This window comes from Felis catus, chromosome F1 (assembly GCF_018350175.1).
Source record: "Felis catus isolate Fca126 chromosome F1, F.catus_Fca126_mat1.0, whole genome shotgun sequence".
Classification (NCBI taxonomy): Eukaryota; Metazoa; Chordata; class Mammalia; order Carnivora; family Felidae; genus Felis; species Felis catus.
The window spans coordinates 26,152,205-26,176,236 of NC_058384.1; positions in this window are offsets into that span (position 1 = coordinate 26,152,205).

The following is a 24,032-nucleotide window of genomic DNA, read 5'->3' on the forward strand; positions in this document are numbered from 1 at the left end:
TCTGGGGAAGGGGCAGCAAATGTTGAAACTTGCTTTGAGTGTGCATGAGTTTAAAACCCTGAAAAGCATTCTGACAGTCAGAAATTAATCTGTGAATGTTTATCTACCAGAAAGCTGCCTTTTCTTACAGAAGCCTCAGCTGCTCCCTTTGGGTTGAAGTAAGTCAGTGGTGCAATCTCATGGGTCAAGGAGCCAACTATTCATGCTAAAGGCAGTGTGCCAGGACAAGATGTCCAATAAGTACAGAACACTAGCCATAGAAAAGCCCTCCTTAGATGAGTTTGTGGCACCTGGAGCAAATTTTCTTTGCTAATTTTAGTGACCATTAAGAGAAACTTTGGGATACTCTCCTCCTTTTATTACACATCGAAAGGACTAACATCCACCTGGTGGGGTATATGGGACAGGAGAATTGGGTTATACTACTAGGAGTCTTCTCAGGTTCTCTTTGGGGTCAACAGAAGGTTAGAGTGGCTTAAGTGCTGATCAGATGTAATACCTTAGCATTGGAGTCATGTGGAAATGCTACCCTGTTCTTTGCTCACTGTGTCTCTGGATTGCCACCTCTGGCAACTTGATACATGCAGTTGTGGTTTCACACATACTAGAGTTGAAAAAATGAGGGTCTTTGTCCAATTTGGTCATAGCTCTGATTCAAATGATGTGCTGAGAGGTTTCCCATCTTGACTTCTAGATCTTCTCCTAACTTAACAAATCTGGTTCTGGGTCTCAAACGCTGGGCCGCCATAGCTTCAGTACCTGGGTTCCTATTGAGATCAACTTGACTTCTCTGTACCTCATTTTCATCATCCATTAAATAGTGAATATATTTACCTACATATATTGAATGAGTTTATACTCATTCAATGAGTTTTTACATAAAGACTAACAATACTGCTTGGTACTTAGTAAGCACTCAATAAATATTAGCTCCTGCTAACCACTAAGAAAATCACAAGTTGCTGAGATGTAACTCATTTGATTTTGTGAGGAGCAAACTATCTTGATCTTCCTGTGAAAGGTGGAAGTGGTCAGTGGTATTTAATTGTAGAGGTACTAAGGAGTAAATAATCTACCAGTTTAGGAGCATAGAAAAAATGACATCATTCGAGCTTATCTTGCCTCCTAGAAACCTGGGCCTCCACCCTGCCTAGAGACTGTTCCCACTCTTTCAGAGGGAGCCAGGTTCTGGAAGCTCAGGAATCTCCAAGGCTGTGACCCTAGCAACTGGTAGAACAGAAAGACAAAGACTTCTTTATCAGACAGAACCAGGCTCAAAATCCATTCTGAGATGTAGTAACTCAGGATTTTATCTGGAAAGTGTTTTTCCTTCCTTTGCCTGGTTAACTTCTTTACCCTTCAGAATCTGACTCAAGGTCACTCCCTATGAGAAACGCTCTACAGCTGGTTCAGGCCAAATTCACTACTCCTTTCTTTAGTCTTCTATTATAATATTGCACTGCCAACCAGATTGAATGAGACAGTTGAAGTAAAGCGAGGTATTGTAATTGTGCTGTTCACATGTCTGCCCCCATGGATTGGACCACTTTGATCATGAGCGCCTCAAAGTCAGCAGACTGTGTCTCATTCATCTTTGTCCCCAGTGACCATCAGGGTGCTAACACATAGAAGCTGCTCAGTAATTGTTAGGGTAACTGAGGAAATTAAGGATATTCCTTTAAGTATCAATTTAAAAGTAGGTGAATGGATGCCTACTTCACATCATTATTGTTTGTTTGGATGAGGTGAGATGCTACCTATAATTTGTGCAGGTTAATCATAGCTCAGATTCCTCCCAGTGCTCATCGTCTACACATGTAAGCCTTCAATAAATGTTTATTTCTTTCCTACTCTCAGGACTCCATGGAAGTGACTTTCTGATGAGGGTATCAAAGTCTTCCTTTCAGGGCACCTTGGAAGCTGCTCAGCTTGGGAAGTCTGCAGTTCAGTGACCAGAAGCCCAACCTGGCATCTTTCCATCAGTCTTCTAAGTCTGCAAAGACTTGCCTTCTTTCACCCAGGGCATCTTTCTGAGACTGTAGCTGCACATTCTCCAGAATTATTACATGGAAATTTGTCTTGTGGTTTCTTGACAGGGATTCTCTCAGGGCCTAAAATATCATCTCTTCCAAAAAGCTGAGTCCCCAGACTGCCTCCCCAAATTCAGTTAAATATTTTGGTGGAAACCTCACTGTAGCTATTTTAGTCTGTCAGAAATATGGGTATTATCCTTTTCCTTTACCACCTACCTTTTCTTATCAGATAATTTCTATGATCTATTCAACCTGGCCACCCATAATCCGATAAGACAGAGGGTATATAAATCCTGGCTGTGGGTAATTCTTCTCAGTCAGACATCCTTTCACCCCAGGAAGAAAAATAGGTTCGTGTGACAGATGGTGTTCTGTGGGGGAAAAAATTGACACAACTATGCCCCTGAGCATTTTTGGAAATCAAAGACAATCAAATGACTCCGAAAAGGAATGTATGATCCCTTTATGGACTGCTACACTATGACCTTTGGGGAAATCCAAGGCCTCAACCTCCATGCCCGGAGACCACAGCTGGAGAAGTGCTCTGACTGCAGTTTCATGCGGGCTAACAGCAGGTCACAGATGGTATTGCTGATTTGCAGCTGTACCGCAGATAGGAGGCTGCAGTGTGTACTATAAGGTGCTGCAAGACACTGAGTGTGCCCCCAGCTTTTGAGTTTGCCTCTGGGCTCCAGAGAAGGGCAGACGATTGATTGTAATACAGCCAGGCAACCCAGGCACCTGCCAAGCATCTGGGTGCACCCAAGTGGGGGCTTGCTGCCAGCTGGTCATGTTGCCAGGAGTCCAGTGAAAATGACATCCAATGATCCCATGTTGCAGGTGCAGCACACAGCTCCTGATTGTCCAGCATGTGTTCAGTAACATGTGCTAATATCACCTAACTTCCTTGGTTCTACAAAGGCAGTAGAGCATCTGCTACTCCAGGAACCCAACATATCCTACTCCTAACACTGCCCAGTGTCCCTGAGATGGACTTCTCGGGGTCATTTACAGTCATCAACACAGAGTTTAAGTCAGCTTTGGCTGAATGCTTTCGGGAATACCAAAAGGGCCATATTTTGGAAGTAAGTATTGTGAATCCAAACTATTGTCAAGAAGAAAACAGAAGAGCCAACTAAAAAATAATAATAGAGCCAACTGGGTGTGACAACACTAGCCAGAAATGTTGTTTAGAAACATTTTTATCTTCTCTGGAAAGTGCTTAAATAGCTCTCTGTGTGTGTATGTGTGTCACCCACAGAATAAAAGCATTGTAATAACCCCTTTAGAGCAGGTTTGCTAGCTATAGCCAAATCACTGGTTAATTTTAGTAAATCCTTTCTCCTCCCTTATTTCTCCCTTCTCCTTATTCTCCTAAGTTTGCTACTTACATATTTCTAAAGGTTCAAAAATGGCCTCCAAAAGCCTGACCCATAAAATAATAGATTGAAGTTCACCAACATATTTTTTAAATGCTCCTTGAAAGACACTGTTAGGCAATAAAAAGCCACACATGGGGAAAATATATTTGCAAGGTACATACCTGATAAAGAATTTGTATTTAGGATATGTAAAAAAAAATCTCAAAACAATTTTTAAAACACCAAATACTAAAAAAGAGCAAAGTACTTGTACAGACACTTTACCAGAGAAGATATACAGCTGGAACTTAAGCCCATGAAAAATGTTCAATATCATTAGTCATTAGTAAAATGCACATTAAAACAAATGAAATGCCACTAAACATATTTCAGAATGGCTAAAAGACTCAGAAAAAGAATGAGCATACCACATGTTGGCAAAGATATGGTGGAGGAACTAGAACTCTGGTATACTGTTGGTGGGAATGTAGAATGATATAATCTTGTAAAACAATATAGCAGCTTCTGAAAAAGTTAAACGTATACCTACCATACGATCCTGCTAGTCTACTCCTAGGTATTTGCCCCAGAAATAAAAACCTATGCCAATCCTAAAACTAGTTCACTGTTCATGTGTGATTAACTTACAATATCCCCAAACTAGAAACAACCCAAATGTCAATCAACAGGTGATGGGATGAACAAACTGTAGCATATCTGGACAATGGACTGCTACCCAGCAATAAAAAGAAATGAACCACTAATACACTTAGCAATATGGATGAATATAAAATAACTATGCTGAGCTGTAGAAGCCAAGAAAAAAGTAGTACACACTGTGTAATTCTTTTTGTGTACAGCTCTACAAAACGTGAAATAATGTGTAGTGACAGAAGCAGATCCATGCTTTCTTGGGGATAAAAACGGGGAGAAGGGCATAGGGGAGGGATTGCAAAGAGGTAGGAGGAAACTTTTGGGAGTGAATCCTATGTTCACCATCTTGATGGTAGTGATGGCTTGATGTAGTTAGTGATAGTGTTTAAAGTGTTAGAACATCAAATTTCATGCTATAAAGGCATGTAAATTTCCAGATATGCACTTTGTAGTGTGTTAATTATACCTCAATAAAGCTGTTACAATTGGCTGGGAGTAGCATCCCATGGTATACTTTGTGTATGCATAATTAGAAATTGTGATGGTCAGTATATTATCACTGTATATAGGCTCATGGGGTTCGGGATTTATGGAGCTTCATATGGGGATATCACCTGCATTCTGAACCTTTAGCTTGGGATTGTTTTTGAGGTGAAAGAGACATCTGTGGAATCATCAATTGACTGCCGAGGTCATCTTGCCATACACCCAGTGTAGTTCTTTGCTAAGTGCACATGGGCTCAAGGTTAAAGTCAAGAAGATTCTTGTCCCTAGAGGAACTTGAGTCTAGTGGAAAAAGTCAGCTTCAGCATATAATGATTCTATATGAAAATTATATAGTAGGCTTATATCTCAGTTCAAATATGTGATCTGATTTGGAATTACTTTATTACTATCAAAGGGGATGATAATACTTATTCTGCCCCTTGTGGAGGGGCTATAAGCAACTAACTGGATGATTGTGAGAAAATGTTTGATAACTATTCCAATGTCAGATGTTGTTAGATGCACACAAGGAGAAGCATAAGGTGAAGATTTGTATGATTAGGGATTGGTGAGCTTAGAGCCTCCTTGAAGAATTAGGGAACATAGAAGGAGAAAAAAGCTCCAGAAAGCACATTATCTGGAAAATTATACTAGCTAACAGCAGAAAAATCTGGGCCCAACTTATCACTATGGAACATAATCATTTGAGATCAAATAATAGTAGATATTTGTCACTTGACTGTGCAGAAGCCATCCCCTCTTCCTGAAGTACTTGCATTTTCTTTAGGGGAACTAGTTCTCCCTTCTAATTGACAGATATTCTTGGTGGAAAGGAATCCAGTCACCTGCATCTTGAACTCAATCCTAAGGGGCTGAACTTGTTGACCATTGTTTCTTTCCAATAGCCTTCATTTATCATGAGACCAGCATCTCACTTTCTCCTTGGAACTGGTCCTTCTTCAGACATGCATGTGGTTATAGGAAATAATCACCTCCACAGTCTTTGGTGATTGCTTTATAAGTGGGTGTTGGCTCAAGCCAAGCCTATCAGGGTCCTTCCCTGGCCTTCTTTGAACTAGCACTAAAATAAGGCAGACCTTTTCTAGAGTTAAAAGCTACGAGGATTAGTGCACTGTGTGGCATCGGTGCTGTCATGTGGAGGAAGCTGAGCTGCAGTAAAAGAGGAGAGAGAGAGGGAGTGAGAGAGTGAGAGAGAGAGAGAGGGAGTGAGAGAGAGAGAGCGAGAGCGAGAGAGAAAGCGAGAGAGCGCCTAATGGCATTCCTGGACCTCCCTGGCTGATGCATCCCTGCCCCTGCTCTGGTTTGGTTATTCAGCTCTTCTTTTGCCTTCAGATTTATTTTTATATTCTTTTTTTTTTAAATCCCTCTCCTAGCCAGTTTGAATTGAATTTATGTCACTTGCAACAAATTTCTCTACCTAATTAAAAAAAGAGAAAGAGAATATGGATTTTGAAGATTCAATTAGCTATTTACTGAGTCTACTATTTGCCTACTGCCTTCACATAAATCTAATGAAATCTTAGAATGGTGGAATCATTTCTCTCACTTTGAAGATGAGGAAACAAACTGAGAATAGTTAATAGACACAGTAACAGGTAATAGGGCTAATAACAATGTGGTTCAAGACTCAAGTCTGTCAATTCCAAAGACATCCACCCTTTTCCCACTATACATATCACCCTCCTGTAAACCAAGCTCTTCCAGACCAAATATTATTTTTCCTGGTATTTTTCAGCACCTTGAAAATTTCTTATCACCTAATGGCCATCTTCTATATATCTGTTGAATGAGTAAAGTGTTAAGTTTCATTAGAATAGTTCTGAATTCAAAGAACAAGGATAGGACCAAGCAAGGCTTGGTAGTCTCTGCAAATAAGATATTTTACATTATTGATGTATTACTCAAAATGAATCTAAAATTAAGTTTCCCAGAACCTAATAATATTTTAAATACAGAGAACTTGTTCCCTAAAGAAACCTATTACAGATGTTTTTAAACAATAATCATGTTCCCTTTTTAAACATCTGCGTAAATCTAAACTTTCCCATAATAGGTTTATTTAAAGTGAGACTAGTGGACAAGTAGCCTCTGGGCTAAATTTGGACTTCAGATCTGTTTTGTTTAGTTGGAACAGTGTTCAAAAATTGAAATAATTGCCAACACTTATAAGCAGGAGTATTAATGTAAAAATTTGTAGTTTGGGAGTGTTTTTTAAAATGGGTAGTGTGACTAATAATGAAGCAACAGAAAGACAAATAAAGAAACTGATCCCATTCACAATTGCGCCAAGAAACATAAAATACCTAGAAATAAATCTAACCAAAGATGTACAAGATCTGTATGCTGAAAACTATAGAAAGCTTATGAAGGAAATTGAAGAAGATATAAAGAAATGGAAAAACATTCCGTGCTCATGGGTTGGAAGAATAAATATTGTCAAAATGTCAATACTACCCAAAGCTATCTACACATTCAATGCAATCCCAATCAAAATTGCATCAGCATTCTTCTCGAAACTAGAACAAGCAATCCTAAAATTCATATGGAACCACAAAAGGCCCCGAACAGCCAAAGGAATTTTGAAGAAGAAGACCAAAGCAGGAGGCATCACAATCCCAGACTTTAGCCCCTACTACAAAGCTGGAATCATCGAGACAGCATGGTATTGGCACAAAAACAGACACATAGACCAATGGAATAGAATAGAAACCCCAGAACTAGACCCACAAACGTATGGCCAACTCATCTTTGACAAAGCAGGAAAGAATATCCAGTGGAAAAAAGACAGTCTCTTTAACAAATGGTGCTGGGAGAACTGGACAGCAACATGCAGAAGGTTGAAGCTAGACCACTTTCTCACACCATTCACAAAAATAAACTCAAAATGGATAAAGGACCTGAATGTGAGACAGGAAACCATCAAAACCTTAGAGGAGAAAGCAGGAAAAGACCTCTCTGACCTCAGCCATACCAATCTCTTACTCGACACATCCCCAAAGGCAAGGGAATTAAAAGCAAAAGTGAATTACTGGGACCTTATGAAGATAAAAAGCTTCTGCACAGCAAAGGAAACAACCAACAAAACTAAAAGGCAACCAACGGAATGGGAAAAGATATTTGCAAATGACATATCGGACAAAGGGCTAGTATCCAAAAATCTATAAAGAGCTCACCAAACTCCACACCCGAAAAACAAATAACCCAGTGAAGAAATGGGCAGAAAACATGAATAGACACTTCTCTAAAGAAGACATCCGGATGGCCAACAGGCACATGAAAAGATGTTCAACATCGCTCCTTATCAGGGAAATACAAATCAAAACCACACTCACGTATCACCTCATGCCAGTCAGAGTGGCCAAAATGAACAAATCAGGAGACTATAGATGCTGGAGAGGATGTGGAGAAACAGGAACCCTCTTGCACTGTTGGTGGGAATGCAAATTGGTGCAGCCACTCTGGAAAACAGTGTGGAGGTTCCTCAGAAAATTAAAAATAGACCTACCCTATGACCCAGCAGTAGCACTGCTAGGAATTTACCCAAGGGGTACAGGAATACTGATGCATAGGGGCACCTGTACCCCAATGTTTATAGCAGCGCTCTCAACAATAGCCAAATTGTGGAAAGAGCCTAAATGTCCATCAACTGATGAATGGATAAAGAAATTGTAGTTTATATACACAATGGAGTACTACGTGGCAATGAGAAAGAATGAAATATGGCCCTTTGTAGCAATGTGGATGGAACTGGAGAGTGTGATGCTAAGTGAAATAAGCCATACAGAGAAAGACAGATACCATATGTTTTCACTCTTATGTGGATCCTGAGAAACTTAACAGGAACCATGGGGGAGGTGAAGGAAAAAAAAAAAAAGAGAGAGGTTAGAGTGGAAGAGAGCCAAAGCATAAGAGACTCAAAAAATGAGAACAAACTCAGGGATGATGGGGGGTGGGAGGGAGGGGAGGGTGGGTGTTGGGTATTGAGGAGGGCACCTTTTGGGATGAGCACTGGGTGTTGTATGGAAACCAATTTGACAATAAATTTCATATATTAAAAAAAATGGGTAGTGTGGTAACACTGGGCCAATGTCAGCATGTGGCAGTAATCAGCTGTATGAAGGAATGACTGTCCCTTTGGTCAGAACAAGACCCATAGTCCTCACCTGTTCCCTCACTATAGTTACCTTCCTGTGTGTGTTTGCATTAGCAACCTCTGGTTTGAGATGTGGTATCTCTCTCAGGTCAGATAGAGCATGGGAACAGCACATACAGAAAGTGGAAGGATTCTACTCCACTGCTTTCCCAAAGAACCCCCCAATTCAGGGGCTAGCAAAACGATTTTTAAAAGGCGTATGTTTCTTTCCTGCCTATTAGAAATCTCTACTTGGTACGTGCTAATAAGTTACTTTTTATGCTGTTTCCCTTGATAAGGAGAAACTTGGCTTTCTTACTGGCATATGTACCATCAGTGGACTCATCCTTTAAACTCTATTCCAGTGCAACATTGAAGTACAAATCAGAGTGCAAAACCAAGAGCTTGGAACTCTGGCAATTAGCAAGCTCATTTGTTGGTTTAGCAAAGGAAAGAATGCTGATGTAGAAGAAAAAAATACTTTGTCATTTTTATGGTGTCTGGATTGTCCTTTTGTTTCATTGCCTTATTTTGGTTTTGGTTTCTTGTGATGTAAACCTGATGGAGTTAGAAAAAAGGATGAGAATATATTTTTTTACTGAAATCCCCTTCATCTCACTAATGAATTACCTCCTTTAGACTGCAATGTCTATCTACACACGATATAAGATAAAACATAAGTGTTATGTGCGCAGGGTCAGAACTAGAATAATCAAGTTCTTACATGAAAGCTAGGGTCTCATTTTGGAAGTTATTAAACTCTTCTAATGTCTCAGCCTTCTTAAGAGAAAACTCAGAAGTTAAATGTGTAAACTGTGATATCATGCTGCCTAGATTTGCATCCTGGCTCTATTGCTGTGTGTCCTTGAGTAAGTAATTAACTTCTCTATGTCTCAGTTTTCTCAACTTTTATATAAGGATAATGACTACAGCAACTGCTTCATAGAATCATTGGGAATGTTGTCAAAGTAATTTTCAAAAAGTTAATATAATTCTTATGTATAATTCTCCATAGATATATATACAGTAAGGATTGTATCAAAGGTTTATTTGACTTGTTAATGATGGAACCAGGAGAATCACAAAACTGGCTTAAAGGAGGATAAAAGATACAAATATATACTCACTGGAAAAGATGCTACATTAAAATTGCAACATTTGATGTAAAACTGGTTAATGTCCTACAAGTGAAAGAACGATGATTTGTGGTATCATCTTTTCTATATGGCAAAAATAATTTCCATCATGTCAATTTTCTAATTTTTATTTAATTTTATTAAAAAAAATTTTTTTTCAACGTTTATTTTTTTGGGACAGAGAGAGACAGAGCATGAACGGGGAGGGGCAGAGAGAGAGGGAGACACAGAATCGGAAACAGGCTCCAGGCTCTGAGCCATCAGCCCAGAGACTGACGCGGGGCTCGAACTCACAGACCGCGAGATCCTGACCGGCTGAAGTCGGACGCTTAACCGACTGCGCCACCCAGGCGCCCCAATTTTCTAATTTTTTTTTCCTATTAATTTTTTTCTTTTTTTTATATATGAAATTTATTGTCAAATTGGTTTCCATACAACACCCAGTGCTCATCCCAAAAGGTGCCCTCTTCAATACCCATCACCCACCCTCTCCTCCCTCCCACCCCCCATCAACCCTCATCAACCCTCAGTTCTCAGGTTTTTTTTTAATTTTTTTTTCAACGTTTTTATTTATTTTTGGGACAGAGAGAGACAGAGCGTGAACGGGGGAGGGGCAGAGAGAGAGGGAGATGCAGAATTGGAAACAGGCTCCAGGCTCCGAGCCATCAGCCCAGAGCCTGACGCGGGGCTCGAACTCACGGACCGTGAGATCGTGACCTGGCTGAAGTCGGATGCTTAACCGACTGCGCCACCCAGGCGCCCCTTGTTCTCAGTTTTTAACAGTCTCTTATGCTTTGGCTCTCTCCCACTCTAACCTCTTTTTTTTTTTTTTTTTCCTTCCCCTCCCCCATGGGTTTCTGTTAAGTTTCTCAGGATCCACATAAGAGTGAAACCATATGGTATCTGTCTTTCTCTGTATGGCTTATTTCACTTAGCATCACACTCTCCAGTTCCATCCACGTTGCTACAAAAGGCCATATTTCATTTTTTCTCATTGCCACGTAGTATTCCATTTGTATATAAACCACAATTTCTTTATCCATTCATCAGTTTTTAAAAAATGTTTATTTTTCAGAGACAGAAATAAAGCATGAGTGGGGGAGGGGCCGAAAGAGAGAGACAGACAGACAGAATCCAAAGCAGACTCTGGGCTCTGATCTGTCAGCACAGAGCCTGACGTGGGGCCTCAAACCCACGATGACGAGATCATGACCTGAGCCGAAGTCAGATGCTTAACCTACTGAACCACCCAGGTGCCCCCATCATGTCAATTTTCTGACAGCTGAAAGCACCTGGGACCTGAACAATAGTAAATAGGAAGTCAAAGTTACTTCCCCTTGAGAATCCTAGGACCTTTAGACAAGTTAGACATTACTATGTAGACTTTGAAAAGTCCTGGTGTGGTCTTTCTGCCTTATGTTCAAGTTGTAGATTAGTTTACTTAAAGGATTTAAAGGCACTAAGGCTCATAAAGCCCTTGTAATGGTGCCTGTAAGCGTTCAGTGAATGTTAGGTGTTTTCATGATTACTTGTAAAATGGGGAAAATCAAAGTTTTTTATCCCATGTGGTTCTTATGATAATTAAATAAGATCATATAAACTCAGCACCATGCCTTACACATAGTGAGCACTCAACAAATATAATCTGTTGTTATTGATTGCTAGGATGCCAGAAACTATAGAGTCATGTTCTACAATATTGAGAATCCATGACAGGAACTTTGCAGGCGATCACCAATTCTGTGAGTTTTGCCCTTATTAACATTAAAAGAGTACATAACATTCAAGTAGTTTCAATACCAATGCTATCAATTCTTATTGAGTGGCCTTAATTTGTTCTAAGTTATATGAGGAACACCTGAAACCTTTCAGGAACACTCTTTTCAGAACAGTCTGCCAATCAGCCGGTCAGGTCCACAGAATCACACTGACCAGTCTGGCTTTTGCGGTCTTCATGGAATACATTTCCACAGTGAGCAAATGTATTATCTGCTTTGTTGTTAACAGTGTTGAGTAAGGGTGTCCATTTCCAAGTCTACTGTGCATTAGATGTGACAGACTGCTCACCTCAAAATGCCCTGTGAATGAGGTCTATGAGTTTACTACATTTGGGCTATACCCATTCTTTTCTTTTTTTAATGCCTCTTCTCTTTTCTTTTTTTTTTTAATTTTATTTATTTTTGAGAGAGAATGCATGAGTGGGGGAGGGACAGAGAGAGAGAGAGGGGGACAGAGGATCTGAAGCGGGCTCTGCACTGACAACAGCAAACCCAATGTGGGGCTCAAACTCGGGAACTGAACTGTGAGATCATGACCTGAGCTAAAGTTGGAAGCTCAACCTACTATGCTACCCAGGAGCCCTGGGACTATACCCATTCTTTGTGATGCTTTCTTCTCTAGAGAATAACAAAGGCCCATAAAGCGTTTTGGGCACCATCAGCCTGGAGCCTGATAAAGGGCTTGAACTCACAAACCATGAGATCAGGACCTTAGCCAGAATCAAGTCAGACTCAACCAACTGAGCTACCCAGGCACCCCTATTTTTTTTAATTCACACTAAAATATTATGGAACACTTACTCAGTGCAGTATTATACCATCTGGCATCATTTAACTTACTCTAAGGACCAAGATCATGCTTTGAGTGAACTGTTTCACACTCAGCACAGTTAAAGGGATGAACATACTATCCGGGAGGAAAAACTTTTCCTCTACCCTCTTAGGTTTAGGTATGTGAGTTAAACTAACAGAAAATAGGTTAATAGGACGAAAGGCACACAGTTTTCATTAATATTTTTGTGTACAGGGGTTCATAGAAAAGTGAAGCTCAAAGAAGTGATAGACTCAGAGGCTCACGTACCATTTTTGTTTTGTTTTTTGTTTAATTTTATTTTTTATTTTTTAAAATTTACATCCAAATTAGTTAGCATGTAGTGCAACAATGATTTCAGGAGTAGATGCCTTAGTGTCCCTTACCTATTTAGCCCATCCTCCCTCCCACAACCCCTCCCTTAACCCTCAGTTTGTTCTCCATATTTATGAGTCTCTTCTGTTTTGTCCTCCTTCCTGCTTTTATATTATTTTTGTTTCCCTTCCCTTATGTTCATCTGTTTTGTCTCTTAAAGTCCTCTATGAGTGAAGTCATATGATTTTTGTTTTTCTCTGACTAATTTCACTTAGTGTAATACCCTCCAGTTCCATCCACGTAGTTGCAAATGGCAAGATTTCATTCTTTTTGATTGCTGAGTAATACTCCATTGTATATATATACCACATATTCTTTATCCATTCATCCATTGATGGACATTTGGGCTCTTTCCATACATTGGCTATTGCTGATAGTGCTGCTATAAACACGGGGGTGCATGTGTCCCTTCGAAACAGCACACCTGTATCCTGTGGATAAATGCCTAGTAGTGCAATTGCTGGGTCATAGGGTAGTTCTATTTTTAATTTTTTGAGGAACCTCCATACTGTTTTCCAGAGTGGCTGCAGCAGCTTACATTCCCATCACATACCATTTTTACAAAGGAAAGGGATTTGGGCTCTAAGTAATGATAAATCATGAGGAGGTGACTAGGAAATAAATGGGAGAACAAATGGAAGAGACTGTTTATGCAAATTCATCTAAATGACAGCTCTCCATCTCTGGTAATAAGTACCCTTGTCTTCCCAGGAGGCTGGGGACACTGTCCTCAGAGAGAAATTCATGTCCTGCTTTTAAGAAGATAAGGGGAGGGCAGAAAACTCCTCCCGTATCTGGTGAATTTCAGTGGCCCTCAGCTCAAAATTCTCCTTATGCCAAAGTGGGATAATATGGGTGGCATATTCTGGATCCTTTTTAATACCCATGGTGCATGCAAACATTGAATCTTAGAAGCATTCAAAAAAGAAAAGAAAGAAGAAATAGGCCATAGGAGCCTCTTCAAGCAGCTTTACATAAGCTGGTTTACAGCTATCAAGGATCATAAAACTTGGGAGTCTCACACCTATTTAGAGAGTCTGGGAGGTAATTAAATACCCTTGTACCTAATCTACTTTCTCAAAGGAAAATGGAGAAGAAAAATTGCTCAAGGTGGAAAAATCCTTCACACTGTGCCACCATAGGATTCTAAGAAATTGGGAAAAATTGAACATCAGTAGTTAATTATTTCAAAACTATGTGACATTAACAGGACTAAGAAAATTACTCAGGTTTTTATTAAATAGAAGCCTCAGTCAATTGCTAAAGTCCTTGATCAATCAGCAAATGTATTTGAGGTCTGCTGCTTTCCATCACTCTCTTAGGTATTCCATATTTTAGGTTAAGACACTAAGGTACCCAACTGTAGAGAAACTCAGAATTGGAAGGAATCATCTGTTTGAAGACAACGTTCATGCTATGCTGAGCCTATAATAAACTCCTCACTTCACATGTGTAGAGGTAGACTCTTCCTCTACCCTCTTATGTAATGTCCCTGAGGCCTGTGAATTAAACTAACAAAAGATGGATTAAAAGGAGAAAAAGTGTGCAAATTTTATTTGTTAATATTTTTATGTGCCATGAGGACTTCATGAAAAGAAAGAAAAGCATTTAGGACTGGAGCAGTTACACCTGGGGTGTTACGTACCATTTTAACAAAGAGTGATAAATTATGAAAACATAATAAGGCAAAGGAAAATGGTGTTTGGGCTAGTGGTGATAAACTATGAGAATGTGATAGGAAATACATGGGGGAAACCAATAGAAGATAGGGGTTATTTTAACAAGGTTTGTTGGTAGACTAATCTTGGTGTCGACTTCCCATATCTGGTGATAAGAATGTTCTTTTCTTCCTGGCACAGGAAGGGTACCTTTCTACTGAGAAACTGATTACCTGCTTTTAGGAGAAAGGAGGATGTCAGAGAGCTCTTTATGCATTTACTGTTTCTCAATTGCCTTCAGCTCACAACAATCAGTATACCAGAGTGACATATTTTGGGGTAGTATGTTCTGATTCCTTCACATTGTTTCAAGTTCTATCTTTCTAGTCACCTGTAGGTGACTGACTCCAACTTATCTAAGCCCGGTGTCTAGAAGCTATCACAGTGCGGAAGTTGTGCTACGATCAGTGCAGCTCAGACTACTGACTCATCCTTAGCTTCCTGTCACATGATTCTGAAACTCTCTGTGCATGTGCTATTGCTAAGCTCCTCCTCAATCCTTGCTTATGTAGATGTGTTGTTTGTTTTGGAACTAAGAACCATCTCTAGCCCTTAGATGGGTGTTCTTGAGTGTAGACGCTTTATTGTTGATTCATTCAAACAATTTTTATGAGCTCCTGATCTTTTGGGAATATAAATTGTGAATATGGTGGACACAGTGCTTGGCCTCACAAATATTTTATTCCGATAAGGAACAGAAACAATGCAATGGGTACAATTGGGTGAGAAAAGTTATCTAACAGGAAATATAGGATCCTATTGAAGAATCTCTAACCTAGGTTTGGGGTATCAAGAATGATTTCATGAGGAAATCATGTTAGCTGAAGAGTGACCGATATGTAGGAGTTGGTCAAATAAAAAGAGAGGAAGAATAATATCCCAAAGAAAAGAGCTTGAGCAAAGAAGAGCGGAGCTACATGGAGATTTTGAAGCATTGGATCAGGTTAAGATTGTAGGATCAGGAAGAAGCAATGGAGAATAATAAGTCAGTAGCGGTAAGCCAAGTTGGAACTTGAACTTAATCCTAAAAGAAAGAAGGAGCTCTTAAATAATATAAGGAGACAAGTGGAATCAGACCTTTACTCTAGAAAGAACACTCTGGTTACAAATAGAGGAATGGACTGAAGAGAGACACAATATTGAAGGCAGGGAAAACAGTTAGGTTGTTGTAGTATTCTGGGTAAGTGGTGATAGTTCTCTGAACCAGGGTAGCAGCAGTGTATCTAGAAAGAAGTGGATTGATGCAAGAGTTAGTTACAGGTAGAAAGGACAGAACCTATTGCAAGATTAGCCCTAGGGGGCGATGAGGGAGGTGGTAAGAATGATACCTGGGATTTTGCCTTGATTCCTGGATGAACACCTGTCATATTCACTGAGAGAATCTACATAGAAGAGCAGGTGCTTTTTAGTTTTTGTTTGCTTGCTTGGGAACAGGGTATGTAATAAGTTCTGTTTTGCACCTGATGAGTTTGGGTTGATAACAGAGATGTCAAATATGCAGTTGAATATGTGAATGTCAGTCTGAATGGCAGATCCAAGCTGGAGTCAAAGATTTGGGAATCATCAATGTGGTGATGGGAAGTGAATACTAACGGGGCGGGGGCAAGAGATTCAGGAGTAAGACAAGAAGAGGATATAAGAAATGCAACCATTTAACTTTTGCAAGAGGAAGAGAACTCCACGGTGGAAAAAGAAAAGGAATTCCCAGAGTTAGCAAAGAAGTTTCAAGAAGGAGAGAATTACTGTAACTATTATACACTGTTGGTGGGAATGTAAATTGATACAGCCACTGTGCAAAACAGTATGGAGATTCCTTAAAAGTTAAAAATAGAAATTCCATATGATCCAGTAATTCCACTATTGGGTATTTACCCAAATAAAATGAAACTAATTCAAAAAGATCTATGCATCCCTATGTTTATTGCACTATTACCTATAATAGCTAAGATATGGAAGTAGCCTAAGTCCAAATATCCTTTGATTGGTGAATGGATAAAGAAAATGTAGTATATATGTATACACACACATATGTAGTGTAGTATTACATAGCCATAAAAAGCTTGAGATCATGGTATTTGAGACAATATGGTGGACTTAGAGGGTATTATGCTAAATGAAATAAGACTGAGAATATCAAATATCCTATGATTCCATTTATAAGTGAAACAACAACAACAAAAAGAATAAACAAAAAGCAGAATCAACCCCCCCTCCCAAAAAAAGGAGGGAGTTATCAATTGTATAAAATGCTGCTGCGGTCATCCAATGAATTTCTTTCATTATAATTGTTACACAAACTTCAGTAAGTATGTCATTACATTAAATTCATTCAAACAAATACTTATTGACTCCCTATATATGTGAGATATGCTTATGGGTCCTGTGGATATAGCAAGTAATAAAACAGACAAAGACTGTGGATAAAGCAGAATAAAATGTCAAGAAGACTGAAATGACAAAGTACCGTCTTTTTGTAATTTGGAAATAAAATTGAGTGTTTGCACTCATGAACATGGTAAATCTCCATTTAGTTAGGTCTCTAATTGCTCAATGAGTAATGTTTTCTATTTTTTAATATCACACATGTTTTGTAACAAAAGTTATCTGTTAGCATGTTATATTTTTGTACTATTGCCATGTTTTTTTAAATTTCAGTTTTCAATTGTTGGGTGATGGTATATAGAAATAAAGTTCATTTTTACATATTTATTTCTGTCCTGCCACATTGATAAATTTGCTTATTAATTCTAGCAAGAATTATTAATTATTAATATTAATATTTATTCTTAATATTAATATTCTTAATATTCTTGATATTAATTCTTAATATTTCATAAATTTCATGGGTCTTTTTACATAGATGGTCATGTTGTCTCTGAACAGGAAGAGTTTTACTCTTCTTTTCTAACCTGGATACCTTCAATTTGTTTTTCTTACCTTCCTAAACTAGTTTGAACCTCCAGTACAATGTTGACTAGAAATGATGATAGCAGACATCATTGTCTTGGGGAGTAAACATTTATTATTTCACTATAAGGTGTAGATTTTTTGTAGATGCCTTTTATTGATTTAAGAAACAGTTTTCTTCCTTGTTTGCTGATTGTTTTTATGAAAAATGAATAGTGGATTTTATCAATAATTTTTCTGCATTCATGGAAAAAAATCATACAGGTTCTGTTTTTAGTTCTTTAATATGACAGACAGTGAAATATACCAACTAATTTTGAAATGTTAAAACAACCTTGCATCCTTGGGAAACCCCAACTGATTTTATGATGTATTTTTGTATTTTGTAGGATTTTATTTGCTAAAATTCAGTTTAGAATTTTTGCATTTATGTTTACAAAGCATATTGATTTGTAGTTTTCTCTTCTTGTATTATCTTTATCTGGTTTTAATCAAGATATTGATGGTCTTGTAGAATGAATTGAGAAATATTCCCTCTTTGCAATTTTCTGAGTTTGTGTATCATTAGTATTATTTCTTCCCTAAATGTTTAATACAACTCATAAGTGAAGCCATTTGTCCTTAGAGCTTTCTCCCCCTACCACCTTTATTGAGGTATAATTGACAAATAAAAATTATATATATTTAAGGCACATAACTTAATGATTTGATATACATACATATAATAAATAATAATCACAATCTAATTTCATATCCATCACCTCACATAGTTATTTTCTTTTTTTTCTTGTGATGAGAACACTTAATATCTACCCTCTTAGCAACTATCAAGTATACAATACAGTATTATTAACTACAGTCACATTGTATACATTAGGTCTCCAGAGCTTATTCATCTTGTATAAGTGAAACTGTAACTTTTGATCAACATCTTCCCATTTTCACCTCCTTGCAGTTCCTGGAAACCACCATTCTACTCTCTACTTCTATGAGTTCAAGTATTTTAGGTTCCATATATAAGAAAGATACAATGCAAATTTGTTTCTGACTTATTTCACTTAGCATAGTGTCCTCCTCACAAATGGCATGATTTATTGAAGGCTGAATACTGCATGTGTGGTGTGTGTGTGTGTTAGGTAGGTAGATAGGTAGATAGATAGATAGATAGATAGATAGATAGATAGATAGATAGATAGATAACTACATTTTCTTTATCCATTTATCCATTGAGGAACATTTAGGTTGTTTGCATATCTTGGCTATTGTGAATAATGCTGAAATCAATATGGGAGTACAGATATTGCTTCAAGATTCTCATTTCATTTCCTTGGATACATACTCAGAGGTGGTGGGGTTATTGGATCATAAGATAGTTCTATTGTTAATTTTTTGGAAATTTCTCAAAAATGTCCATCCTGTTTTCTATAATGGCTATACCAGTTTATAATCCTATCCCAATTTACAGTGTATAAGAGTTGCCTTTTTGTCTATATCTACACCAACAATTGTTACATAATAGACATTCTAACAGGTGTAAAGTGATACCTCATTGTGGTTCTAATCTGCCTTTCCCTGATGATGAGTGAGTTGAACACCTTTCTATATTCCTGTTGACCATTTGTATTTCTTCTTTTGAGAGGTCTACTTGTGTTCTTTGCCCATTTTAAATTGGATTATTTGGTTTTGGCTAGTAAGTTATAGGAGTTCCTTATATATTTTGGATTTTGGATATTAATCCCTTATCAACTCCATGGTTTATGACTATTTTCTACCATTCTGTGGGTTGGCTTTTCATTCTGTTTATTATTTGCTTTGCTGTACAGAAGCTTTTTAGTTTGATGAAATCCCAACTCCATTTATCTATTTTTGCTTTTGTTGCCTGTGCTTATGGTGTTATATCAGAAAAATAATAATTGTTTATCCCAATATCAAGAAGCTTTTCCCCTATGTTTTCTTCTACTAGTTTTATGCTTTAAGGTTTTATGTAAATCTTTACATCACTTTAAATTGTTTTTACATATGTGTAAAACTAGTGTCCAATTTCATTCTGCATGTGGATATCCAGTTTTCTCAATATCACTAATTGAAGAAACTATCCTTTCCCCCATTGTGTGTTTTGGCACACTTGTCAAAGATCAGTGGACTGTAGATGCATGAATTTATTTATGGACTCTATTTTTTTCACATTGGTCTACATGCCTGTTTTTTTTTTTCAATATATGAAGTTTATTGTCAAATTGGTTTCCATACAACACCCAGTGCTCATCCCAAAAGGTGCCCTCCTCAATACCCATCACCCACCCCCCATCAACCCTCAGTTTGTTCTCAGTTTTTAAGAGTCTCTTATGCTTTGGCTTCTCCCACTCTAACCTCTTTTTGTTTTTCCTTCCCCTCCCCCATGGGTTTCTGTTAAGTTTCTCAGGATCCACATAAGAGTGAAAACATATGGTATCTGTCTTTCAGATCTGCCATACAGATATGGCTTATTTCACTTAGCATCACACTCTCCAGTTCCATCCACGTTGCTACAAAGGGCCATATTTCATCCTTTCTCATTGCCCCGTAGTACTCCATTGTGTATATAAACCACAATTTCTTTATCCATTCATCAGTTGATGGACATTTAGGCTCTTTCCATAATTTGGCTATTGTTGAGAGTGCTGCTATGAACATTGGGGTAAAAGTGCCCCTATGCATCAGTACTCCTGTATCCCTTGGGTAAATTCCTAGCAGTGCTACTGCTGGGTCATAGGGTAGGTCTATTTTTAATTTTTTGAGAAACCTCCACACTGTTTTCCAGAGTTTACATGCCTGTTTTTATGCCAGTACCTCAGTGTTCTGATTACTGCAACTTTGTGATATATTACAAAATTGGAAGTGTTTCACCTCCCACTTTGTTCTTCTTGCTCAAAGGAGCTTTGTCTATTTATCTTTTGTAATTCCAAGGGATTTTTTAGGATTGTTTTTCTTTATCTGTGAATAAAGTTATTGGTAATTTGATAGGGATTATGTTGAATCTATAGATCATTTTGGGTAGTATGGACATTTAAACAATATTAATTCCTTCACCCATAAACACAGGGTGGTTTTCCATTTATCAGTGTCATCTTTAATTTCCTTCATCAATGTTTTATAATTTTCAAGGTACATGTCTTTCAACTTTTGGCAAAGTTTAACCCAAAGTATTTTATTCTTTATATTGCTATTGTAAATGGAGTTATTTTCTTTTGTGAGGGTTCATTGTTTGTATATAGAAATATGATTGATATTTGTTGATTTTATATCCTGAAACTTTATTGAATTCATGGATTATTTTCTAACAGTTTTTATTATTGTTATTGAATCTGTATAGATTTCTATGTATGTGATCACTTTACTACTTTCTTTCCAATTTGGATGACTTTCATTTCTTTTTCTTACTTAATTGCTGTGGCTAGGATTTCCAGTACTATGATAAAAAGTGGTGAGAGTGTCTTTGCCTTGCACTCAATCTTGAAGGGAAAGCATTTAGTCTTTTTCCATTATGATGTTAGCTTGGGCTCATTAGATATGGCTTTTATTATGTTGGGTTAAATTTCTTCTATACAGTTATGTTTGTTGAGAGTTTTAATCATAAGTGGGTGTTGAACTATTTTGCTAACATGATGTATCACATTGATTTGCATATGTTGAACCATTCTGGCATCTCAGGGATAAATCCCTCTTGGTCATGGTGTATGATTCTTTTAATGTGTTCGTCCAATTTGGTTTTCTGGTATTTTATTAAGGATTTTTGCCTCTGTGATCCTTAGGGATATTGGCCTATTTCTTTTCTTGTAGTGTCTTTGTCTGGTTTTAGTATTACGATGATTCTGGCCTCATAACATGAATTTGGAAGTGCTTTCTCTTTTTCTAGTTTTTGGAAGAATTAAAGAAGAATTGGTATTAGTCCTTCTTTGAATATTTGGTAGAATTCACCTGTGAAGCTATGTGGTCCTGGGTGATTCTTTGTTGGTAAGTTGTTGATTACTGATTCAATCTTTTTATTTGATATAGATCTTTAAGGCTTTCTATCTCTTCTTGATTTAGTTTTGGTAGGTTGTGAGTTTCTAGGAATTTATCCATTTCTTTTAGGTTATCCAAATTGTTGAAGTATAATTACTCATAATAGCCTTTATGATTCTTTTTACTTTTGGTATGTCTAGTGTAATGTCTCCTCTCTCATTTCTGATTATACTTATTTGAATCTTCTATTTTTTTTTTTTACCTAAGAGTTTATCAATTTTATTTTTTCAAAAAAGCGACTGTTAATTCTATTTTTCCTCAATTTGACTTAGTTCAACTCTAGTTTTTATTATTTTCTTTTTTTCAAATATTGGGGTTATTTGTTCTTCTGTTTCTCATTTCTTGAGGTGTATAGGTAGGTTGTTTATTTGAGACATTTTTAATTGGACATTTATCACTATAAACTTCCCTCTTAGTACTGCTTTTTCTGTATCCCTGTAAGTTTTCATGTGTTATATTTTATTTTCTTCTGCTTTGAGACACTTTAAAATTCTCTTTTGACTTTCTCTTTGGCTCAATGGTTGTTCAAGAGTGTGTTGTTTAACGACAAGGATGCCCACTCTCACCGCTGCTGTTTAACATAGTGTTGGAAGTTCTAGCATCAGCAATCAGACAACAAAAGGAAATCAAAGGCATCAAAATTGGCAAAGATGAAGTCAAGCTTTCGCTTTTTGCAGATGACATGATATTATACATGGAAAATCCGATAGACTCCACCAAAAGTCTGCTAGAACTGATACAGGAATTCAGCAAAGTTGCAGGATACAAAATCAATGTACAGAAATCAGTTGCATTCTTATACACTAATAATGAAGCAACAGAAAGACAAATAAAGAAACTGATCCCATTCACAATTGCACCAAGAAGCATAAAATACCTAGGAATAAATCTAACCAAAGATGTAAAGGATCTGTATGCTGAAAACTATAGAAAGCTTATGAAGGAAATTGAAGAAGATTTAAAGAAATGGAAAGACATTCCCTGCTCATGGATTGGAAAAATAAATATTGTCAAAATGTCAATACTACCCAAAGCTAGCTACACATTCAATGCAATCCCAATCAAAATTGCACCAGCATTCTTCTCGAAGCTAGAACAAGCAATCCTAAAATTCATATGGAACCACAAAAGGCCCCGAATAGCCAAAGGAATTTTGAAGAAGAAGACCAAAGCAGGAGGCATCACAATCCCAGACTTTAGCCTCTACTACAAAGCTGTCATCATCAAGACAGCATGGTATTGGCACAAAAACAGACACATAGACCAATGGAATAGAATAGAAACCCCAGAACTAGACCCACAAACGTATGGCCAACTCATCTTTGACAAAGCAGGAAAGAACATCCAATGGAAAAAAGACAGCCTCTTTAACAAATGGTGCTGGGAGAACTGGACAGCAACATGCAGAAGGTTGAAGCTAGACCACTTTCTCACACCATTCACAAAAATAAACTCAAAATGGATAAAGGACCTGAATGTGAGACAGGAAACCATCAAAACCTTAGAGGAGAAAGCAGGAAAAGACCTCTCTGACCTCAGCCGTACCAATCTCTTACTCGACACATCCCCAAAGGCAAGGGAATTAAAAGCAAAAGTGAATTACTGGGACCTTATGAAGATAAAAAGCTTCTGCACAGCGAAGGAAACAACCAACAAAACTAAAAGGCAACCAACGGAATGGGAAAAGATATTCGCAAATGACATATCGGACAAAGGGCTAGTATCCAAAAATCTATAAAGAGCTCACCAAACTCCACACCCGAAAAACAAATAACCCAGTGAAGAAATGGGCAGAAAACATGAATAGACACTTCTCTAAAGAAGACATCCGGATGGCCAACAGGCACATGAAAAGATGCTCAACATCGCTCCTCATCAGGGAAATACAAATCAAAACCACACTCAGGTATCACCTCATGCCAGTCAGAGTGGCCAAAATGAACAAATCAGGAGACTATAGATGCTGGAGAGGATGTGGAGAAACAGGAACCCTCTTGCACTGTTGGTGGGAATGCAAATTGGTGCAGCCGCTCTGGAAAACAGTGTGGAGGTTCCTCAGAAAATTAAAAATAGACCTACCCTATGACCCAGCAATAGCACTGCTAGGAATTTATCCAAGGGATACAGGAGTACTGATGCATAGGGGCACTTGTACCCCAATGTTCATAGCAGCACTCTCAACAATAGCCAAATTATGGAAAGAGCCTAAATGTCCATCAACTGATGAATGGATAAAGAAATTGTGGTTTATATACACAATGGAATATTACGTGGCAATGAGAAAAAATGAAATATGGCCTTCTGTAGCAACGTGGATGGAACTGGAGAGTGTGATGCTAAGTGAAATAAGCCATACAGAGAAAGACAGATACCATATGGTCTCACTCTTATGTGGATCCTGAGAAACTTAACAGGAACCCATGGGGGAGGGGAAGGAAAAAAAAAAAGAGGTTAGAGTGGGAGAGAGCCAAAGCATAAGAGACTGTTAAAAACTGAGAACAAACTGAGGGTTGATGGGGGGTGGGAGGGAGGAGAGGGTGGGTGTTGGGTATTGAGGAGGGCACCTTTTGGGATGA